The following is a 23,569-nucleotide window of genomic DNA, read 5'->3' on the forward strand; positions in this document are numbered from 1 at the left end:
TGCTGGCTGAGGCCACTTACACCACACCAGGGCCTTAGTTGCTATTGAGGCCAATTACACCACACCATGGTCTGTGGCTCTTGCTCAGGCCACTTACACCACACCAGGGCCTGTGGCACTGGCTGAGGCCACTTACACCACACCAGGGCCTGTGGCTGCTGGCTGAGGCCACTTACACCACACAAGGGCTTGTGGCTGCTGGCTGAGGCCACCTACACCACACCAGGGCCTGTGGCTGCTGGCTGAGGCCACCTACACCACACCAGGGCCTGTGGCTCTTGCTCAGGCCACTTACACCACACCAGGGCCTGTGGCTCTTGCTCAGGCCACTTACACCACACCAGGGCCTGTGGCTCTTGCTCAGGCCACTCATATCACACCAGGCCCTGTGCTTCTTGCTGAGGCCACTTAGACCACACCAGGGCCTGTGGCTGCTGGCTGAGGCCACTTACACCACACCAGGGCCTGTGGCTGCTGGCTGAGGCCATCTACACCACACCAGGGCCTGTGGCTGCTGGCTGAGGCCACTTACACCACACCAGGGCCCTTTTGCTGCTGGCTGAGGCCACTTACACCACACCAGTGCCTGTGGCTTCTGGCTGAGGCGACTTACACCACACCAGGGCCTGTGGCTGCTGGCTGAGGCCACTTACACCACACCAGGGCCTGTGGCTCTTGCTCAGGCCACTCACATCACACCAGGCCCTGCGCTTCTGGCCGAGGCCATCTTCACCAAACCAGGCCCTGTGGCTCTTGCTCAGGCCACTTACACCACACCAGGGCCTGTGGCTCTGGCTTAGGCCACTTACACCACACCAGGGCCTGTGGCTGCTGGCTGAGGCCACCTACACCACACCAGGGCCTTAGTTGCTATTGAGGCCAATTACACCACACCAGGGTCTGTGGCTCTTGCTCAGGCCACTTACACCACACCAGGGCCTGTGGCACTGGCTGAGGCCACTTACACCACACCAGGGCCTGTGGCACTGGCTGAGGCCACTTACACCACACCAGGGCCTGTGGCTGCTGGCTTAGGCCACCTACACCACACCAGGGCCTTAGTTGCTATTGAGGCCAATTACACCACACAAGGGCCTGTGGCTGCTGGCTGAGGCCACCTACACCACACCAGGGCCTGTGGCTGCTGGCTGAGGCCACTTACACCACACAAGGGCTTGTGGCTGCTGGCTGAGGCCACCTACACCACACCAGGGCCCTTTTGCTGCTGGCTGAGGCCACTTACACCACACCAGTGCCTGTGGCTTCTGGCTGAGGCCACTTACACCACACCAGGGCCTGTGGCTGCTGGCTGAGGCCACTTACACCACACCAGGGCCTGTGGCTCTTGCTCAGGCCACTCACATCACACCAGGCCCTGCGCTTCTGGCCGAGGCCATCTTCACCAAACCAGGCCCTGTGGTTCTTGCTCAGGCCACTTACACCACACCAGGGCCTTATTTGCTATTGAGGCCACTTACACCACACCAGGGCCTGTGGCACTTGCTCAGGCCACTTACACCACACCAGGGCCTGTGGCACTTGCTCAGGCCACTTACACCACACCAGGGCCTGTGGCTCTTGCTCAGGCCACTTACACCACACCAGGGCCTGTGGCACTGGCTGAGGCCACTTAGACCACACCAGGGCCTGTGGCTGCTGGCTGAGGCCACTCACACCACACCAGGGCCTGTGGCTGCTAGCTGAGGCCACTTACACCAAACCAGGGCCTGTGGCTGCTTGCTGAGGCCATCTTCACCAAACCAGGCCCTGTGCTGCTTGCTCAGGCCACTTACACCACACCAGGGCCTGTGGCTCTGGCTTAGGCCAATTACACCACACCAGGGTCTGTGGCTCTTGCTGAGGCCACTTACACCACACCAGGGCCTGTGGCTGCTGGCTGATGCCACTTACACCACACCAGGGCCTGTGGCTGCTGGCTGAGACCACCTACACCACACCAGGGCCTGTGGCTGCTTGCTGAGGCGACTTACACCACACCAGGGCCTGTTGCTGCTGGCTGAGGCCACTTACACCACACCAGTGCCTGTGGCTTCTGGCTGAGGCGACTTACACCACACCAGGGCCTGTTGCTGCTGGCTGAGGCCACTTACACCACACCAGGGCCTGTGGCTGCTGGCTCAGGCCACTCATATCAAACCAGGTCCTGTGCTTCTGGCCGAGGCCATCTTCACCAAACCAGGCCCTGTGCTGCTAGCTGAGGCGACTTACACCACATCAGGGCCTTTGGCTCTGGCTGAGGCCACTTACACCACACCAGGGCCTGTGGCTGCTGGCTGAGGCCAGTTACACCACACCAGGGCCTGTGGCTGCTGGCTGAGGCCACATACACGACACCAGGGCCTTAGTTGCTATTGAGGCCAATTACACCACACCAGGGTCTGTGGCTCTTGCTCAGGCCACTCACATCACACCAGGCCCTGTGCTTCTGGCCACTTACGCCACACCAGGGCCTGTGGCTGCTGGCTGAGGCCACTTACACCATACCAGGGCCTGTGGCTGTTGGCTGAGGCCACTTACACCACACCAGAGCCTTAGTTGCTATTGAGGCCACTTACACCACACCAGGGCCTGTGGCTCTGGCTGAGGCCACTTACACCACACCAGGGCCTTATTTGCTATTCAGGCCAGTTACACCACACCAGGGCCTGTGGCTCTGGCTCAGGCCACTTACACCACACAAGGGCTTGTGGCTGCTGGCTGAGGCCACCTACACCACACCAGGGCCTGTGGCTGCTGGCTGAGGCCACCTACACCACACCAGGGCCTGTGGCTCTTGCTCAGGCCACTTACACCACACCAGGGCCTGTGGCTCTTGCTCAGGCCACTTACACCACACCAGGGCCTGTGGCTCTTGCTCAGGCCACTCATATCACACCAGGCCCTGTGCTTCTGGCTGAGGCCATCTTCACCAAACCAGGCCCTGTGCTGCTTGCTGTGGCCATGTACAACACACCAGGCCCTGTGCTGGTTCCTGAGGCCATCTTCAACAATCCAGGGCCTGTGCTGTTGGATAAATGCCAAACTGAGCCTTTGGGTTAGGGTATTATGCAAACATGCAGGTATGGTTATAGGATTGTCTTCGTAACTTCAGGTACTTGCCACCTAATCACTTGAATCCATAAATTGAGACATTGTGCTGGGGCCAGCAGCTTACGGCCATACCACCCTAAGCAAGCCCGACCTCGTCTGATCTCGGAAGCTAAGCAGGGCTGGGCTTGGTTAGTACTTGGATGGGAGACTGCCTGGGAATACCTGGTACTGTAAGCCTTTCATTTTCATGTCATTGAACCGCTTTTGATCCAGAGAAGGGGTGTATTAAAAGACCAAAAGCAGCTCCCCATTAATGAGGGCACATTAACGACATTGCTTTTGGCTCTTTTCCAATGTCTTGTGCTGCTAGCTGATGCCACCTACACCACACCAGGGCCTGAGTGACCGGCTGGGGCCACTTACACCACATCAGGGCCTGTTGCTCTGGCTGAGGCCAGTTACACCACAACAGGGCCTGTGGCTGCTGGCTGAGGCCACATACACCACACCAGGGCCTTAGTTGCTATTGAGGCCATTTACACCACACCAGGGTCTGTGGCTCTTGCTCAGGCCACTTACACCACACCAGGGCCTGAGTGACCGGCTGCGGCCACTTACACCACATCAGGGCCTGTTGCTCTGGCTGAGGCCAGTTACACCACAACAGGGCCTGTGGCTGCTGGCTGAGGCCACATACACCACACCAGGGACTGTGGCTTCTGGCTGAGGTGACTTACACCACACCAGGGCCTGTGGCTGCTGGCTGAGGCCACTTACACCACACCAGGGCCTGTGGCTCTTGCTCAGGCCACTTACACCACACCAGGGCCTGTGGCTCTTGCTCAGGCCACTCACATCACACCAGGCCCTGCTCTTCTGGCCGAGGCCATCTTCACCAAACCAGGCCCTGTGCTGCTAGCTGTGGCCATGTACAATACACCAGGCCCTGTGCTGGTTCCTGAGGCCATCTTCAACAATCCAGGGCCTGTGCTGTTGGATAAATGCTAAACTGAGCCTTTGGGTTAGGGTATTATGCAAACATGCAGGTATGGTTATAGGATTGTCTTCGAAACTTCAGGTACTTGCCACCTAATCACTTGAATCCATAAATTGAGTCATTGTGCTGGGGCCAGCAGCTTACGGCCATACCACCCTGAGCACACCCGACCTCGTCTGATCTCGGAAGCTAAGCAGGGCTGGGCTTGGTTAGTACTTGGATGGGAGACTGCCTGGGAATACCTGGTGCTGTAAGCCTTTCATTTTCATGTCATTGAACCGCTTTTGATCCAGAGAAGGGGTGTATTAAAAGACCAAAAGCAGCTGCCCATTAATGAGGGCACATTAACGACATTGCTTTTGGCTCTTTTCCAATGTCTTGTGCTGCTAGCTGATGCCACCTACACCACACCAGGGCCTGAGTGACCGGCTGGGGCCACTTACACCACATCAGGGCCTGTGGCTCTGGCTGAGGCCACTTACACCACACCAGGGCCTGTGGCTGCTGGCTGAGGCCACCTACACCACACCAGGGCCTTAGTTGCTATTGAGGCCAATTACACCACATCAGGGTCTGTGGCTCTTGCTCAGGCCACTTACACCACACCAGGCCTGTGGCTCTTGCTCAGGCCACTTACACCACACCAGGGCCTGTGGCTCTTGCTCAGGCCACTTACACCACACCAGGGCCTGTGGCTCCTGGCTGAGGCCACCTACACCACACCGGGGCCTTAGTTGCTATTGAGGCCAATTACACCACACCAGGGTATGTGGCTCTTGCTCAGGCCACTTACACCACACCAGGGCCTTAGTTGCTATTGAGGCCACTTACACCACACCAGGGCCTGTGGCTGCTGGCTGAGGCCACCTACACCACACCAGGGCCTTAGTTGCTATTGAGGCCAATTACACCACACCAGGGTATGTGGCTCTTGCTCAGGCCACTCACATCACACCAGGCCCTGCTCTTCTGGCCTAGGCCATCTTCACCAAACCAGGCCCTGTGCTGCTAGCTGTGGCCATGTACAACACACCAGGCCCTGTGCTGGTTCCTGAGGCCATCTTCAACAATCCAGGGCCTGTGCTGTTGGATAAATGCTAAACTGAGCCTTTGGGTTAGGGTATTATGCAAACATGCAGGTATGGTTATAGGATTGTCTTCGTAACTTCAGGTACTTGCCACCTAATCACTTGAATCCATAAATTGAGTCATTGTGCTGGGGCCAGCAGCTTATGGCCATACCACCCTGAGCACGCCCGACCTCGTCTGATCTCGGAAGCTAAGCAGGGCTGGGCTTGGTTAGTACTTGGATGGGAGACTGCCTGGGAATACCTGGTGCTGTAAGCCTTTGATTTTCATGTCATTGAACCGCTTTTGATCCAGAGAAGGGGTGTATTAAAAGACCAAAAGCAGCTGCCCATTAATGAGGGCACATTAACGACACTGCTTTTGGCTCTTTTCCAATGTCTTGTGCTGCTAGCTGATGCAACCTACACCACACAAGGGCCTGAGTGACCGGCTGGGGCCACTTACACCACATCAGGGCCTGTGGCTGCTGGCTGAGGCCACCTACACCACACCAGGGCATTAGTTGCTATTGAGGCCAATTACACCACACCAGGGTCTGTGGCTCTTGCTCAGGCCACTTACACCACACCAGGGCCTGTGGCTCTTGCTCAGGCCACTTACACCACACCAGGGCCTGTGGCTGCTGGCTGAGGCCACCTACACCACACCAGGGCATTAGTTGCTATTGAGGCCAATTACACCACACCAGGGTCTGTGGCTCTTGCTCAGGCCACTTACACCACACCAGGGCCTGTGGCTCTTGCTCAGGCCACTTACACCACACCAGGGCCTGTGGCACTGGCTGAGGCCACTTACACCACACCAGGGCCTGTGGCTGCTGGCTGAGGCCACTTACACCACACCAGGGCCTGTGGCTGCTGGCTGAGGCCACTTACACCACACCAGGGCCTGTGGCTCTTGCTCAGGCCACTTACACCACACCAGGGCCTGTGGCACTGGCTGAGGCCACTTACACCACACCAGGGCCTGTGGCTGCTGGCTTAGGCCACCTACACCACACCAGGGCCTTAGTTGCTATTGAGGCCAATTACACCACACAAGGGCCTGTGGCTGCTGGCTGAGGCCACCTACACCACACCAGGGCCTGTGGCTGCTGGCTGAGGCCACTTACACCACACCAGGGCCCTTTTGCTGCTGGCTGAGGCCACTTACACCACACCAGTGCCTGTGGCTTCTGGCTGAGGCGACTTACACCACACCAGGGCCTGTGGCTGCTGGCTGAGGCCACTTACACCACACCAGGGCCTGTGGCTGCTGGCTGAGGCCACCTACACCACACCAGGGCATTAGTTGCTATTGAGGCCAATTACACCACACCAGGGTCTGTGGCTCTTGCTCAGGCCACTTACACCACACCAGGGCCTGTGGCTCTTGCTCAGGCCACTTACACCACACCAGGGCCTGTGGCTGCTGGCTGAGGCCACTTACACCACACCAGGGCCTGTGGCTACTGGCTGAGGCCACCTACACCACACCAGGCCCTGTGGCGGCTGGCTGAGGCCACCTACACCACACCAGGGCCTGTGGCTGCTGGCTGAGGCCACTTACACCACACCAGTGCCTGTGGCTTCTGGCTGAGGCGACTTACACCACACCAGGGCCTGTGGCTGCTGGCTGAGGCCACTTACACCACACCAGGGCCTGTGGCTGCTGGCTGAGGCCACCTACACCACACCAGGGCATTAGTTGCTATTGAGGCCAATTACACCACACCAGGGTCTGTGGCTCTTGCTCAGGCCACTTACACCACACCAGGGCCTGTGGCTCTTGCTCAGGCCACTTACACCACACCACGGCCTGTGGCTGCTGGCTGAGGCAACTTACACCACACCAGGGCCTGTGGCTGCTGGCTGAGGCCACCTACACCACACCAGGCCCTGTGGCGGCTGGCTGAGGCCACCTACACCACACCAGGGCCTGTGGCTGCTGGCTGAGGCCACTTACACCACACCAGTGCCTGTGGCTTCTGGCTGAGGCGACTTACACCACACCAGGGCCTGTGGCTGCTGGCTGAGGCCACTTACACCACACCAAGGCCTGTGGCTCTTGCTCAGGCCACTCACATCACACCAGGCCCTGTGCTTCTGGCCGAGGCCATCTTCACCAAACCAGGCCCTGTGCTCCTTGCTGTGGCCATGTACAACACACCAGGCCCTGTGCTGGTTCCTGAGGCCATCTTCAACAATCCAGGGCCTGTGCTGTTGGATAAATGCCAAACTGAGCCTTTGGGTTAGGGTATTATGCAAACATGCAGGTATGGTTATAGCATTGTCTTCGTAACTTCAGGTACTTGCCACCTAATCACTTGAATCCATAAATTGAGACATTGTGCTGGAGCCAGCAGCTTACGGCCATACCACCCTGAGCACGCCCGACCTCGTCTGATCTCGGAAGCTAAGCAGGGCTGGGCTTGGTTAGTACTTGGATGGGAGACTGCCTGGGAATACCTGGTGCTGTAAGCCTTTGATTTTCATGTCATTGAACCGCTTTTGATCCAGAGAAGGGGTGTATTAAAAGACCAAAAGCAGCTGCCCATTAATGAGGGCACATTAACGACATTGCTTTTGGCTCTTTTCCAATGTCTTGTGCTGCTAGCTGATGCAACCTACACCACACAAGGGCCTGAGGGACCGGCTGGGGCCACTTACACCACATCAGGGCCTGTGGCTCTGGCTGAGGCCACTTTCACCACACCAGGGCCTGTGGCTGCTGGCTGAGGCCACCTACACCACACCAGGGCATTAGTTGCTATTGAGGCCAATTACACCACACCAGGGTCTGTGGCTCTTGCTCAGGCCACTTACACCACACCAGGGCCTGTGGCTCTTGCTCAGGCCACTTACACCACACCAGGGCCTGTGGCTGCTGGCTGAGGCCACCTACACCACACCAGGGCATTAGTTGCTATTGAGGCCAATTACACCACACCAGGGTCTGTGGCTCTTGCTCAGGCCACTTACACCACACCAGGGCCTGTGGCTCTTGCTCAGGCCACTTACACCACACCAGGGCCTGTGGCTGCTGGCTGAGGCCACCTACACCACACCAGGGCCTGTGGCTGCTGGCTGAGGCGACTTACACCACACCACGGCCCTTTTGCTGCTGGCTGAGGCCACTTACACCACACCAGGGCCTGTGGCTGCTGGCTGAGGCCACCTACACCACACCAGGGCCTGTGGCTGCTGGCTGAGGCCACCTACACCACACCAGGGCCTGTGGCTGCTGGCTGAGGCCACTTACACCACACCAGTGCCTGTGGCTTCTGGCTGAGGCCACTTACACCACACCAGGGCCTGTGGCTGCTGGCTGAGGCCACTTACACCACACCAGGGCCTGTGGCTCTTGCTCAGGCCACTCACATCACACCAGGCCCTGCGCTTCTGGCCGAGGCCATCTTCACCAAACCAGGCCCTGTGGTTCTTGCTCAGGCCACTTACACCACACCAGGGCCTTATTTGCTATTGAGGCCACTTACACCACACCAGGGCCTGTGGCACTTGCTCAGGCCACTTACACCACACCAGGGCCTGTGGCACTTGCTCAGGCCACTTACACCACACCAGGGCCTGTGGCTGCTGGCTGAGGCCACTTACACCACAACAGGGCCTGTGGCTCTTGCTCAGGCCACTTACACCACACCAGGGCCTGTGGCTGCTGGCTGAGGCCACTTACACCACACCAGGGCCTGTGGCTGCTGGCTGAGGCCACCTACACCACACCAGGGCCTGTGGCTGCTGGCTGAGGCCACCTACACCACACCAGGGCCTGTGGCTGCTGGCTGAGGCCACTTACACCACACCAGTGCCTGTGGCTTCTGGCTGAGGCGACTTACACCACACCAGGGCCTGTGGCTGCTGGCTGAGGCCACTTACACCACACCAAGGCCTGTGGCTGCTGGCTGAGGCCACTTACACCACACCAGGGCCCTTTTGCTGCTGGCTGAGGCCACTTACACCACACCAGTGCCTGTGGCTTCTGGCTGAGGCCACTTACACCACACCAGGGCCTGTGGCTGCTGGCTGAGGCCACTTACACCACACCAGGGCCTGTGGCTTCTGGCTTAGGCCACCTACACCACACCAGGGCCTTAGTTGCTATTGAGGCCAATTACACCACACCATGGTCTGTGGCTCTTGCTCAGGCCACTTACACCACACCAGGGTCTGTGGCACTGGCTGAGGCCACTTACACCACACCAGGGCCTGTGGCTGCTGGCTGAGGCCACTTACACCACACAAGGGCTTGTGGCTGCTGGCTGAGGCCACCTACACCACACCAGGGCCTGTGGCTGCTGGCTGAGGCCACCTACACCACACCAGGGCCGGTGGCTCTTGCTCAGGCCACTTACACCACACCAGGGCCTGTGGCTCTTGCTCAGGCCACTTACACCACACCAGGGCCTGTGGCTCTTGCTCAGGCCACTCATATCACACCAGGCCCTGTGCTTCTGGCTGAGGCCATCTTCACCAAACCAGGCCCTGTGCTGCTTGCTGTGGCCATGTACAACACACCAGGCCCTGTGCTGTTTCCTGAGGCCATCTTCAACAATCCAGGGCCTGTGCTGTTGGATAAATGCCAAACTGAGCCTTTGGGTTAGGGTATTATGCAAACATGCAGGTATGGTTATAGGATTGTCTTCGTAACTTCAGGTACTTGCCACCTAATCACTTGAATCCATAAATTGAGACATTGTGCTGGGCCCAGCAGCTTACGGCCATACCACCCTGAGCACGCCCGACCTCGTCTGATCTCGGAAGCTAAGCAGGGCTGGGCTTGGTTAGTACTTGGATGGGAGACTGCCTGGGAATACCTGGTGCTGTAAGCCTTTAATTTTCATGTCATTGAACCGCTTTTGATCCAGAGAAGGGGTGTATTAAAAGACCAAAAGCAGCTGCCCATTAATAAGGGCACATTAATCACATTGCTTTTGGCTCTTTTCCAATGTCTTGTGCTGCTAGCTGATGCCACCTACACCACACCAGGGCCTGAGTGACCGGCTGGGGCCACTTACACCACATCAGGGGCTGTGGCTCTGGCTGAGGCCAGTTACACCACACCAGGGCCTGTGGGTTCTGGCTGTGGCGACTTACACCACACCAGGGCCTGTGGCTCTTGCTCAGGCCACTCACATCACACCAGGCCCTGCGCTTCTGGCCGAGGCCATCTTCACCAAACCAGGCCCTGTGCTGCTAGCTGTGGCCATGTACAACACACCAGGCCCTGTGCTGGTTCCTGAGGCCATCTTCAACAATCCAGGGCCTGTGCTGTTGGATAAATGCAAAACTGAGCCTTTGGGTTAGGGTATTATGCAAACATGAAGGTAGGGTTATAGGATTGTCTTCGTAACTTCAGGTACTTGCCACCTAATCACCTGAATCCATAAATTGAGACATTGTGCTGCGGCCAGCAGCTTACGGCCATACCACCCTGAGCACGCCCGACCTCGTCTGATCTCGGAAGCTGAGCAGGGCTGGGCTTGGTTAGTACTTGGATGGGAGACTGCCTGGGAATACCTAGTGCTGTAAGCCTTTCATTTTCATGTCATTGAACCGCTTTTGATCCAGAGAAGGGGTGTATTAAAAGACCAAAAGCAGCTGCCCATTAATGAGGGCACATTAACGACATTGCTTTTGGCTGTTTTCCAATGTCTTGTGCTGCTAGCTGATGCCACCTACACCACACCAGGGCCTGAGTGAACGGCTGGGGCCACTTACACCACATAAGGGCCTGTGGCTCTGGCTGAGGCCACTTACACCACACCAGGGCCTGTGGCTGCTGGCTGAGGCCACTTACACCACACCAGGGCCTGTGGCTGCTGGCTGAGGCCACTTACACCACACCAGGGCCTTAGTTGCTATTGAGGCCAATTACACCACACCATGGTCTGTGGCTCTTGCTCAGGCCACTTACACCACACCAGGGCCTGTGGCACTGGCTGAGGCCACTTACACCACACCAGGGCCTGTGGCTGCTGGCTGAGGCCAGTTACACCACACCAGAGCCTGTGGCTGCTGGCTGAAGCCACTTACACCACACCAGGGCCTTAGTTGCTATTGAGGCCACTTACACCACACCAGGGCCTGTGGCACTTGCTCAGGCCACTTACACCACACCAGGGCCTGTGGCTGCTGGCTGAGGCCACTTACACCACAACAGGGCCTGTGGCTCTTGCTCAGGCCACTTACACCACACCAGGGCCTGTGGCTGCTGGCTGAGGCCACTTACACCACACCAGGGCCTGTGGCTGCTGGCTGAGGCCACCTACACCACACCAGGGCCTGTGGCTGCTGGCTGAGGCCACCTACACCACACCAGGGCCTGTGGCTGCTGGCTGAGGCCACTTACACCACACCAGTGCCTGTGGCTTCTGGCTGAGGCGACTTACACCACACCAGGGCCTGTGGCTGCTGGCTGAGGCCACTTACACCACACCAAGGCCTGTGGCTGCTGGCTGAGGCCACTTACACCACACCAGGGCCCTTTTGCTGCTGGCTGAGGCCACTTACACCACACCAGTGCCTGTGGCTTCTGGCTGAGGCCACTTACACCACACCAGGGCCTGTGGCTGCTGGCTGAGGCCACTTACACCACACCAGGGCCTGTGGCTTCTGGCTTAGGCCACCTACACCACACCAGGGCCTTAGTTGCTATTGAGGCCAATTACACCACACCATGGTCTGTGGCTCTTGCTCAGGCCACTTACACCACACCAGGGTCTGTGGCACTGGCTGAGGCCACTTACACCACACCAGGGCCTGTGGCTGCTGGCTGAGGCCACTTACACCACACAAGGGCTTGTGGCTGCTGGCTGAGGCCACCTACACCACACCAGGGCCTGTGGCTGCTGGCTGAGGCCACCTACACCACACCAGGGCCGGTGGCTCTTGCTCAGGCCACTTACACCACACCAGGGCCTGTGGCTCTTGCTCAGGCCACTTACACCACACCAGGGCCTGTGGCTCTTGCTCAGGCCACTCATATCACACCAGGCCCTGTGCTTCTGGCTGAGGCCATCTTCACCAAACCAGGCCCTGTGCTGCTTGCTGTGGCCATGTACAACACACCAGGCCCTGTGCTGTTTCCTGAGGCCATCTTCAACAATCCAGGGCCTGTGCTGTTGGATAAATGCCAAACTGAGCCTTTGGGTTAGGGTATTATGCAAACATGCAGGTATGGTTATAGGATTGTCTTCGTAACTTCAGGTACTTGCCACCTAATCACTTGAATCCATAAATTGAGACATTGTGCTGGGCCCAGCAGCTTACGGCCATACCACCCTGAGCACGCCCGACCTCGTCTGATCTCGGAAGCTAAGCAGGGCTGGGCTTGGTTAGTACTTGGATGGGAGACTGCCTGGGAATACCTGGTGCTGTAAGCCTTTAATTTTCATGTCATTGAACCGCTTTTGATCCAGAGAAGGGGTGTATTAAAAGACCAAAAGCAGCTGCCCATTAATAAGGGCACATTAATCACATTGCTTTTGGCTCTTTTCCAATGTCTTGTGCTGCTAGCTGATGCCACCTACACCACACCAGGGCCTGAGTGACCGGCTGGGGCCACTTACACCACATCAGGGGCTGTGGCTCTGGCTGAGGCCAGTTACACCACACCAGGGCCTGTGGGTTCTGGCTGTGGCGACTTACACCACACCAGGGCCTGTGGCTCTTGCTCAGGCCACTCACATCACACCAGGCCCTGCGCTTCTGGCCGAGGCCATCTTCACCAAACCAGGCCCTGTGCTGCTAGCTGTGGCCATGTACAACACACCAGGCCCTGTGCTGGTTCCTGAGGCCATCTTCAACAATCCAGGGCCTGTGCTGTTGGATAAATGCAAAACTGAGCCTTTGGGTTAGGGTATTATGCAAACATGAAGGTAGGGTTATAGGATTGTCTTCGTAACTTCAGGTACTTGCCACCTAATCACCTGAATCCATAAATTGAGACATTGTGCTGCGGCCAGCAGCTTACGGCCATACCACCCTGAGCACGCCCGACCTCGTCTGATCTCGGAAGCTGAGCAGGGCTGGGCTTGGTTAGTACTTGGATGGGAGACTGCCTGGGAATACCTAGTGCTGTAAGCCTTTCATTTTCATGTCATTGAACCGCTTTTGATCCAGAGAAGGGGTGTATTAAAAGACCAAAAGCAGCTGCCCATTAATGAGGGCACATTAACGACATTGCTTTTGGCTGTTTTCCAATGTCTTGTGCTGCTAGCTGATGCCACCTACACCACACCAGGGCCTGAGTGAACGGCTGGGGCCACTTACACCACATAAGGGCCTGTGGCTCTGGCTGAGGCCACTTACACCACACCAGGGCCTGTGGCTGCTGGCTGAGGCCACTTACACCACACCAGGGCCTGTGGCTGCTGGCTGAGGCCACTTACACCACACCAGGGCCTTAGTTGCTATTGAGGCCAATTACACCACACCATGGTCTGTGGCTCTTGCTCAGGCCACTTACACCACACCAGGGCCTGTGGCACTGGCTGAGGCCACTTACACCACACCAGGGCCTGTGGCTGCTGGCTGAGTCCACTTACACCACACAAGGGCTTGTGGCTGCTGGCTGAGGCCACCTACACCACACCAGGGCCTGTGGCTGCTGGCTGAGGCCACCTACACCACACCAGGGCCTGTGGCTCTTGCTCAGGCCACTTACACCACACCAGGGCCTGTGGCTCTTGCTCAGGCCACTTACACCACACCAGGGCCTGTGGCTCTTGCTCAGGCCACTCATATCACACCAGGCCCTGTGCTTCTGGCTGAGGCCACTTAGACCACACCAGGGCCTGTGGCTGCTGGCTGAGGCCACTTACACCACACCAGGGCCTGTGGCTGCTGGCTGAGGCCATCTACACCACACCAGGGCCTGTGGCTGCTGGCTGAGGCGACTTACACCACACCAGGGCCCTTTTGCTGCTGGCTGAGGCCACTTACACCACACCAGTGCCTGTGGCTTCTGGCTGAGGCGACTTACACCACACCAGGGCCTGTGGCTGCTGGCTGAGGCCACTTACACCACACCAGGGCCTGTGGCTCTTGCTCAGGCCACTCACATCACACCAGGCCCTGCGCTTCTGGCCGAGGCCATCTTCACCAAACCAGGCCCTGTGGCTCTTGCTCAGGCCACTTACACCACACCAGGGCCTGTGGCTCTGGCTTAGGCCACTTACACCACACCAGGGCCTGTGGCTGCTGGCTGAGGCCACCTACACCACACCAGGGCCTTAGTTGCTATTGAGGCCAATTACACCACACCATGGTCTGTGGCTCTTGCTCAGGCCACTTACACCACACCAGGGTCTGTGGCACTGGCTGAGGCCACTTACACCACACCAGGGCCTGTGGCTGCTGGCTGAGGCCACTTACACCACACAAGGGCTTGTGGCTGCTGGCTGAGGCCACCTACACCACACCAGGGCCTGTGGCTGCTGGCTGAGGCCACCTACACCACACCAGGGCCTGTGGCTCTTGCTCAGGCCACTTACACCACACCAGGGCCTGTGGCTCTTGCTCAGGCCACTCATATCACACCAGGCCCTGTGCTTCTGGCTGAGGCCATCTTCACCAAACCAGGCCCTGTGCTGCTTGCTGTGGCCATGTACAACACACCAGGCCCTGTGCTGTTTCCTGAGGCCATCTTCAACAATCCAGGGCCTGTGCTGTTGGATAAATGCCAAACTGAGCCTTTGGGTTAGGGTATTATGCAAACATGCAGGTATGGTTATAGGATTGTCTTCGTAACTTCAGGTACTTGCCACCTAATCACTTGAATCCATAAATTGAGACATTGTGCTGGGCCCAGCAGCTTATGGCCATACCACCCTGAGCACGCCCGACCTCGTCTGATCTCGGAAGCTAAGCAGGGCTGGGCTTGGTTAGTACTTGGATGGGAGACTGCCTGGGAATACCTGGTGCTGTAAGCCTTTAATTTTCATGTCATTGAACCGCTTTTGATCCAGAGAAGGGGTGTATTAAAAGACCAAAAGCAGCTGCCCATTAATAAGGGCACATTTATCACATTGCTTTTGGCTCTTTTCCAATGTCTTGTGCTGCTAGCTGATGCCACCTACACCACACCAGGGCCTGAGTGACCGGCTGGGGCCACTTACACCACATCAGGGGCTGTGGCTCTGGCTGAGGCCAGTTACACCACACCAGGGCCTGTGGGTTCTGGCTGTGGCGACTTACACCACACCAGGGCCTGTGGCTCTTGCTCAGGCCACTCACATCACACCAGGCCCTGCGCTTCTGGCCGAGGCCATCTTCACCAAACCAGGCCCTGTGCTGCTAGCTGTGGCCATGTACAACACACCAGGCCCTGTGCTGGTTCCTGAGGCCATCTTCAACAATCCAGGGCCTGTGCTGTTGGATAAATGCTAAACTGAGCCTTTGGGTTAGGGTATTATGCAAACATGAAGGTAGGGTTATAGGATTGTCTTCGTAACTTCAGGTACTTGCCACCTAATCACCTGAATCCATAAATTGAGACATTGTGCTGGGGCCAGCAGCTTACGGCCATACCACCCTGAGCACGCCCGACCTCGTCTGATCTCGGAAGCTGAGCAGGGCTGGGCTTGGTTAGTACTTGGATGGGAGACTGCCTGGGAATACCTAGTACTGTAAGCCTTTCATTTTCATGTCATTGAACCGCTTTTGATCCAGAGAAGGGGTGTATTAAAAGACCAAAAGCAGCTGCCCATTAATGAGGGCACATTAACGACATTGCTTTTGGCTGTTTTCCAATGTCTTGTGCTGCTAGCTGATGCCACCTACACCACACCAGGGCCTGAGTGAACGGCTGGGGCCACTTACACCACATAAGGGCCTGTGGCTCTGGCTGAGGCCACTTACACCACACCAGGGCCTGTGGCTGCTGGCTGAGGCCACTTACACCACACCAGGGCCTGTGGCTGCTGGCTGAGGCCACTTACACCACACCAGGGCCTTAGTTGCTATTGAGGCCAATTACACCACACCATGGTCTGTGGCTCTTGCTCAGGCCACTTACACCACACCAGGGCCTGTGGCACTGGCTGAGGCCACTTACACCACACCAGGGCCTGTGGCTGCTGGCTGAGGCCACTCACACCACACCAGGGCCTGTGGCTGCTAGCTGAGGCCACTTACACCAAACCAGGGCCTGTGGCTGCTTGCTGAGGCCATCTTCACCAAACCAGGCCCTGTGCTGCTTGCTGTGGCCATGTAAAACACACCAGGTTCTGTGCTGGTTCTTGAGGCCATCTTCAACAATCCAGGGCCTGTGCTGTTGGATAAATGCCAAACTGAGCCTTTTGGTTAGGGTATTATGCAAACATGCAGGTATGGTTATAGGATTGTCTTCGTAACTTCAGGTACTTGCCACCTAATCACTTGAATCCATAAATTGAGACATTGTGCTGGGGCCAGCAGCTTACGGCCATACCACCCTGAGCACGCCTGACCTCGACTGATCTCGGAAGCTAAGCAGGGCTGGGCTTGGTTAGTACTTGGATGGGAGACTGCCTGGGAATACCTGGTGCTGTAAGCCTTTCATTTTCATGTCATTGAACCGCTTTTGATCCAGAGAAGGGGTGTATTAAAAGACCAGAAGCAGCTCCCCATTAATGAGGGCACATTAACGACATTGCTTTTGGCTGTTTTCCAATGTCTTGTGCTGCTAGCTGATGCCACCTACACCACACCAGGGTCTGAGTGACCGGCTGGGGCCACTTACACCACACCAGGGCCTGTGGCTCCTGGCTGTGGCCACCTACACCACACCGGGGCCTTAGTTGCTATTCAGGCCAATTACACCACACCAGGGTATGTGGCTCTTGCTCAGGCCACTTACACCACACCAGGGCCTTAGTTGCTATTGAGGCCACTTACACCACACCAGGGCCTGTGGCTGCTGGCTGAGGCCACCTACACCACACCAGGGCCTTAGTTGCTATTGAGGCCAATTACACCACACCAGGGTATGTGGCTCTTGCTCAGGCCACTCACATCACACCAGGCCCTGCTCTTCTGGCCTAGGCCATCTTCACCAAACCAGGCCCTGTGCTGCTAGCTGTGGCCATGTACAACACACCAGGCCCTGTGCTGGTTCCTGAGGCCATCTTCAACAATCCAGGGCCTGTGCTGTTGGATAAATGCTAAACTGAGCCTTTGGGTTAGGGTATTATGCAAACATGCAGGTATGGTTATAGGATTGTCTTCGTAACTTCAGGTACTTGCCACCTAATCACTTGAATCCATAAATTGAGTCATTGTGCTGGGGCCAGCAGCTTATGGCCATACCACCCTGAGCACGCCCGACCTCGTCTGATCTCGGAAGCTAAGCAGGGCTGGGCTTGGTTAGTACTTGGATGGGAGACTGCCTGGGAATACCTGGTGCTGTAAGCCTTTGATTTTCATGTCATTGAACCGCTTTTGATCCAGAGAAGGGGTGTATTAAAAGACCAAAAGCAGCTGCCCATTAATGAGGGCACATTAACGACACTGCTTTTGGCTCTTTTCCAATGTCTTGTGCTGCTAGCTGATGCCACCTACACCACACAAGGGCCTGAGTGACCGGCTGGGGCCACTTACACCACATCAGGGCCTGTGGCTGCTGGCTGAGGCCACCTACACCACACCAGGGCATTAGTTGCTATTGAGGCCAATTACACCACACCAGGGTCTGTGGCTCTTGCTCAGGCCACTTACACCACACCAGGGCCTGTGGCTCTTGCTCAGGCCACTTACACCACACCAGGGCCTGTGGCTGCTGGCTGAGGCCACCTACACCACACCAGGGCATTAGTTGCTATTGAGGCCAATTACACCACACCAGGGTCTGTGGCTCTTGCTCAGGCCACTTACACCACACCAGGGCCTGTGGCTCTTGCTCAGGCCACTTACACCACACCAGGGCCTGTGGCACTGGCTGAGGCCACTTACACCACACCAGGGCCTGTGGCTGCTGGCTGAGGCCACTTACACCACACCAGGGCCTGTGGCTGCTGGCTGAGGCCACTTACACCACACCAGGGCCTGTGGCTCTTGCTCAGGCCACTTACACCACACCAGGGCCTGTGGTACTGGCTGAGGCCACTTACACCACACCAGGGCCTGTGGCTGCTGGCTTAGGCCACCTACACCACACCAGGGCCTTAGTTGCTATTGAGGCCAATTACACCACACAAGGGCCTGTGGCTGCTGGCTGAGGCCACCTACACCACACCAGGGCCTGTGGCTGCTGGCTGAGGCCACTTACACCACACCAGGGCCCTTTTGCTGCTGGCTGAGGCCACTTACACCACACCAGTGCCTGTGGCTTCTGGCTGAGGCGACTTACACCACACCAGGGCCTGTGGCTGCTGGCTGAGGCCACTTACACCACACCAGGGCCTGTGGCTGCTGGCTGAGGCCACCTACACCACACCAGGGCATTAGTTGCTATTGAGGCCAATTACACCACACCAGGGTCTGTGGCTCTTGCTCAGGCCACTTACACCACACCAGGGCCTGTGGCTCTTGCTCAGGCCACTTACACCACACCAGGGCCTGTGGCTGCTGGCTGAGGCCACTTACACCACACCAGGGCCTGTGGCTACTGGCTGAGGCCACCTACACCACACCAGGCCCTGTGGCGGCTGGCTGAGGCCACCTACACCACACCAGGGCCTGTGGCTGCTGGCTGAGGCCACTTACACCACACCAGTGCCTGTGGCTTCTGGCTGAGGCGACTTACACCACACCAGGGCCTGTGGCTGCTGGCTGAGGCCACTTACACCACACCAGGGCCTGTGGCTGCTGGCTGAGGCCACCTACACCACACCAGGGCATTAGTTGCTATTGAGGCCAATTACACCACACCAGGGTCTGTGGCTCTTGCTCAGGCCACTTACACCACACCAGGGCCTGTGGCTCTTGCTCAGGCCACTTACACCACACCACGGCCTGTGGCTGCTGGCTGAGGCAACTTACACCACACCAGGGCCTGTGGCTGCTGGCTGAGGCCACCTACACCACACCAGGCCCTGTGGCGGTTGGCTGAGGCCACCTACACCACACCAGGGCCTGTGGCTGCTGGCTGAGGCCACTTACACCACACCAGTGCCTGTGGCTTCTGGCTGAGGCGACTTACACCACACCAGGGCCTGTGGCTGCTGGCTGAGGCCACTTACACCACACCAAGGCCTGTGGCTCTTGCTCAGGCCACTCACATCACACCAGGCCCTGTGCTTCTGGCCGAGGCCATCTTCACCAAACCAGGCCCTGTGCTCCTTGCTGTGGCCATGTACAACACACCAGGCCCTGTGCTGGTTCCTGAGGCCATCTTCAACAATCCAGGGCCTGTGCTGTTGGATAAATGCCAAACTGAGCCTTTGGGTTAGGGTATTATGCAAACATGCAGGTATGGTTATAGCATTGTCTTCGTAACTTCAGGTACTTGCCACCTAATCACTTGAATCCATAAATTGAGACATTGTGCTGGAGCCAGCAGCTTACGGCCATACCACCCTGAGCACGCCCGACCTCGTCTGATCTCGGAAGCTAAGCAGGGCTGGGCTTGGTTAGTACTTGGATGGGAGACTGCCTGGGAATACCTGGTGCTGTAAGCCTTTGATTTTCATGTCATTGAACCGCTTTTGATCCAGAGAAGGGGTGTATTAAAAGACCAAAAGCAGCTGCCCATTAATGAGGGCACATTAACGACATTGCTTTTGGCTCTTTTCCAATGTCTTGTGCTGCTAGCTGATGCAACCTACACCACACAAGGGCCTGAGGGACCGGCTGGGGCCACTTACACCACATCAGGGCCTGTGGCTCTGGCTGAGGCCACTTTCACCACACCAGGGCCTGTGGCTGCTGGCTGAGGCCACCTACACCACACCAGGGCATTAGTTGCTATTGAGGCCAATTACACCACACCAGGGTCTGTGGCTCTTGCTCAGGCCACTTACACCACACCAGGGCCTGTGGCTCTTGCTCAGGCCACTTACACCACACCAGGGCCTGTGGCTGCTGGCTGAGGCCACCTACACCACACCAGGGCATTAGTTGCTATTGAGGCCAATTACACCACACCAGGGTCTGTGGCTCTTGCTCAGGCCACTTACACCACACCAGGGCCTGTGGCTCTTGCTCAGGCCACTTACACCACACCAGGGCCTGTGGCTGCTGGCTGAGGCCACCTACACCACACCAGGGCCTGTGGCTGCTGGCTGAGGCGACTTACACCACACCACGGCCCTTTTGCTGCTGGCTGAGGCCACTTACACCACACCAGGGCCTGTGGCTGCTGGCTGAGGCCACCTACACCACACCAGGGCCTGTGGCTGCTGGCTGAGGCCACCTACACCACACCAGGGCCCTTTTGCTGCTGGCTGAGGCCACTTACACCACACCAGTGCCTGTGGCTTCTGGCTGAGGCCACTTACACCACACCAGGGCCTGTGGCTGCTGGCTGAGGCCACTTACACCACACCAGGGCCTGTGGCTCTTGCTCAGGCCACTCACATCACACCAGGCCCTGCGCTTCTGGCCGAGGCCATCTTCACCAAACCAGGCCCTGTGGTTCTTGCTCAGGCCACTTACACCACACCAGGGCCTTATTTGCTATTGAGGCCACTTACACCACACCAGGGCCTGTGGCACTTGCTCAGGCCACTTACACCACACCAGGGCCTGTGGCACTTGCTCAGGCCACTTACACCACACCAGGGCCTGTGGCTGCTGGCTGAGGCCACTTACACCACAACAGGGCCTGTGGCTCTTGCTCAGGCCACTTACACCACACCAGGGCCTGTGGCTGCTGGCTGAGGCCACTTACACCACACCAGGGCCTGTGGCTGCTGGCTGAGGCCACCTACACCACACCAGGGCCTGTGGCTGCTGGCTGAGGCCACCTACACCACACCAGGGCCTGTGGCTGCTGGCTGAGGCCACTTACACCACACCAGTGCCTGTGGCTTCTGGCTGAGGCGACTTACACCACACCAGGGCCTGTGGCTGCTGGCTGAGGCCACTTACACCACACCAAGGCCTGTGGCTGCTGGCTGAGGCCACTTACACCACACCAGGGCCCTTTTGCTGCTGGCTGAGGCCACTTACACCACACCAGTGCCTGTGGCTTCTGGCTGAGGCCACTTACACCACACCAGGGCCTGTGGCTGCTGGCTGAGGCCACTTACACCACACCAGGGCCTGTGGCTTCTGGCTTAGGCCACCTACACCACACCAGGGCCTTAGTTGCTATTGAGGCCAATTACACCACACCATGGTCTGTGGCTCTTGCTCAGGCCACTTACACCACACCAGGGTCTGTGGCACTGGCTGAGGCCACTTACACCACACCAGGGCCTGTGGCTGCTGGCTGAGGCCACTTACACCACACAAGGGCTTGTGGCTGCTGGCTGAGGCCACCTACACCACACCAGGGCCTGTGGCTGCTGGCTGAGGCCACCTACACCACACCAGGGCCTGTGGCTCTTGCTCAGGCCACTTACACCACACCAGGGCCTGTGGCTCTTGCTCAGGCCACTCATATCACACCAGGCCCTGTGCTTCTGGCTGAGGCCATCTTCACCAAACCAGGCCCTGTGCTGCTTGCTGTGGCCATGTACAACACACCAGGCCCTGTGCTGTTTCCTGAGGCCATCTTCAACAATCCAGGGCCTGTGCTGTTGGATAAATGCCAAACTGAGCCTTTGGGTTAGGGTATTATGCAAACATGCAGGTATGGTTATAGCATTGTCTTCGTAACTTCAGGTACTTGCCACCTAATCACTTGAATCCATAAATTGAGACATTGTGCTGGAGCCAGCAGCTTACGGCCATACCACCCTGAGCACGCCCGACCTCGTCTGATCTCGGAAGCTAAGCAGGGCTGGGCTTGGTTAGTACTTGAATGGGAGACTGCCTGGGAATACCTGGTGCTGTAAGCCTTTGATTTTCATGTCATTGAACCGCTTTTGATCCAGAGAAGGGGTGTATTAAAAGACCAAAAGCAGCTGCCCATTAATGAGGGCACATTAACGACATTGCTTTTGGCTCTTTTCCAATGTCTTGTGCTGCTAGCTGATGCAACCTACACCACACAAGGGCCTGAGGGACCGGCTGGGGCCACTTACACCACATCAGGGCCTGTGGCTCTGGCTGAGGCCACTTTCACCACACCAGGGCCTGTGGCTGCTGGCTGAGGCCACCTACACCACACCAGGGCATTAGTTGCTATTGAGGCCAATTACACCACACCAGGGTCTGTGGCTCTTGCTCAGGCCACTTACACCACACCAGGGCCTGTGGCTCTTGCTCAGGCCACTTACACCACACCAGGGCCTGTGGCTGCTGGCTGAGGCCACCTACACCACACCAGGGCATTAGTTGCTATTGAGGCCAATTACACCACACCAGGGTCTGTGGCTCTTGCTCAGGCCACTTACACCACACCAGGGCCTGTGGCTCTTGCTCAGGCCACTTACACCACACCAGGGCCTGTGGCTGCTGGCTGAGGCCACCTACACCACACCAGGGCCTGTGGCTGCTGGCTGAGGCGACTTACACCACACCACGGCCCTTTTGCTGCTGGCTGAGGCCACTTACACCACACCAGGGCCTGTGGCTGCTGGCTGAGGCCACCTACACCACACCAGGGCCTGTGGCTGCTGGCTGAGGCCACCTACACCACACCAGGGCCCTTTTGCTGCTGGCTGAGGCCACTTACACCACACCAGTGCCTGTGGCTTCTGGCTGAGGCCACTTACACCACACCAGGGCCTGTGGCTGCTGGCTGAGGCCACTTACACCACACCAGGGCCTGTGGCTCTTGCTCAGGCCACTCACATCACACCAGGCCCTGCGCTTCTGGCCGAGGCCATCTTCACCAAACCAGGCCCTGTGGTTCTTGCTCAGGCCACTTACACCACACCAGGGCCTTATTTGCTATTGAGGCCACTTACACCACACCAGGGCCTGTGGCACTTGCTCAGGCCACTTACACCACACCAGGGCCTGTGGCACTTGCTCAGGCCACTTACACCACACCAGGGCCTGTGGCTGCTGGCTGAGGCCACTTACACCACAACAGGGCCTGTGGCTCTTGCTCAGGCCACTTACACCACACCAGGGCCTGTGGCTGCTGGCTGAGGCCACTTACACCACACCAGGGCCTGTGGCTGCTGGCTGAGGCCACCTACACCACACCAGGGCCTGTGGCTGCTGGCTGAGGCCACCTACACCACACCAGGGCCTGTGGCTGCTGGCTGAGGCCACTTACACCACACCAGTGCCTGTGGCTTCTGGCTGAGGCGACTTACACCACACCAGGGCCTGTGGCTGCTGGCTGAGGCCACTTACACCACACCAAGGCCTGTGGCTGCTGGCTGAGGCCACTTACACCACACCAGGGCCCTTTTGCTGCTGGCTGAGGCCACTTACACCACACCAGTGCCTGTGGCTT

General features: G+C 57.8%; 11 non-coding genes and 3 pseudogenes across 11 annotated transcripts; all 14 read left to right on the plus strand.

Annotated features, from left to right (window-relative positions):
• Nucleotides 1–3,169: 3,169 nt before the first annotated feature.
• Nucleotides 3,170–3,288, plus strand: LOC146580982 (5S ribosomal RNA; annotated as a pseudogene).
• An 898-nt stretch (nt 3,289–4,186) lies between these two features.
• On the plus strand, nt 4,187–4,305 carry LOC146580983 (5S ribosomal RNA). Its single transcript, XR_014891822.1, has one exon. It is a non-coding gene; the product is annotated as a 5S ribosomal RNA (ribosomal RNA).
• A 971-nt stretch (nt 4,306–5,276) lies between these two features.
• On the plus strand, nt 5,277–5,395 carry LOC146580984 (5S ribosomal RNA). Its single transcript, XR_014891924.1, has one exon. It is a non-coding gene; the product is annotated as a 5S ribosomal RNA (ribosomal RNA).
• A 2,085-nt stretch (nt 5,396–7,480) lies between these two features.
• On the plus strand, nt 7,481–7,599 carry LOC146580985 (5S ribosomal RNA). The gene has a single exon (XR_014891797.1). It is a non-coding gene; the product is annotated as a 5S ribosomal RNA (ribosomal RNA).
• Nucleotides 7,600–9,843: 2,244 nt separating this feature from the next.
• On the plus strand, nt 9,844–9,962 carry LOC146580986 (5S ribosomal RNA). The gene has a single exon (XR_014891798.1). It is a non-coding gene; the product is annotated as a 5S ribosomal RNA (ribosomal RNA).
• A 584-nt stretch (nt 9,963–10,546) lies between these two features.
• On the plus strand, nt 10,547–10,665 carry LOC146580987 (5S ribosomal RNA). The gene has a single exon (XR_014892037.1). It is a non-coding gene; the product is annotated as a 5S ribosomal RNA (ribosomal RNA).
• A 1,731-nt stretch (nt 10,666–12,396) lies between these two features.
• LOC146580988 (5S ribosomal RNA) lies at nt 12,397–12,515 on the plus strand. The gene has a single exon (XR_014891799.1). It is a non-coding gene; the product is annotated as a 5S ribosomal RNA (ribosomal RNA).
• Nucleotides 12,516–13,099: 584 nt separating this feature from the next.
• On the plus strand, nt 13,100–13,218 carry LOC146580989 (5S ribosomal RNA). Its single transcript, XR_014892038.1, has one exon. It is a non-coding gene; the product is annotated as a 5S ribosomal RNA (ribosomal RNA).
• A 1,728-nt stretch (nt 13,219–14,946) lies between these two features.
• On the plus strand, nt 14,947–15,065 carry LOC146580990 (5S ribosomal RNA). Its single transcript, XR_014891925.1, has one exon. It is a non-coding gene; the product is annotated as a 5S ribosomal RNA (ribosomal RNA).
• A 584-nt stretch (nt 15,066–15,649) lies between these two features.
• On the plus strand, nt 15,650–15,768 carry LOC146580991 (5S ribosomal RNA; annotated as a pseudogene).
• A 782-nt stretch (nt 15,769–16,550) lies between these two features.
• LOC146580992 (5S ribosomal RNA) lies at nt 16,551–16,669 on the plus strand (annotated as a pseudogene).
• Nucleotides 16,670–17,407: 738 nt separating this feature from the next.
• Nucleotides 17,408–17,526, plus strand: LOC146580993 (5S ribosomal RNA). Its single transcript, XR_014891926.1, has one exon. It is a non-coding gene; the product is annotated as a 5S ribosomal RNA (ribosomal RNA).
• Nucleotides 17,527–19,611: 2,085 nt separating this feature from the next.
• LOC146580994 (5S ribosomal RNA) lies at nt 19,612–19,730 on the plus strand. Its single transcript, XR_014891801.1, has one exon. It is a non-coding gene; the product is annotated as a 5S ribosomal RNA (ribosomal RNA).
• Nucleotides 19,731–21,936: 2,206 nt separating this feature from the next.
• LOC146580995 (5S ribosomal RNA) lies at nt 21,937–22,055 on the plus strand. Its single transcript, XR_014891942.1, has one exon. It is a non-coding gene; the product is annotated as a 5S ribosomal RNA (ribosomal RNA).
• The last annotated feature ends 1,514 nt before the right edge of the window (nt 22,056–23,569 follow it).

The sequence above is a fragment of the Mchenga conophoros genome, linkage group LG3, assembly GCF_057382185.1.
Source record: "Mchenga conophoros isolate Kocher_MC1m ecotype Shallow Benthic linkage group LG3, M_conophoros_male_GT1.1, whole genome shotgun sequence".
NCBI classification, from domain to species: Eukaryota; Metazoa; Chordata; class Actinopteri; order Cichliformes; family Cichlidae; genus Mchenga; species Mchenga conophoros.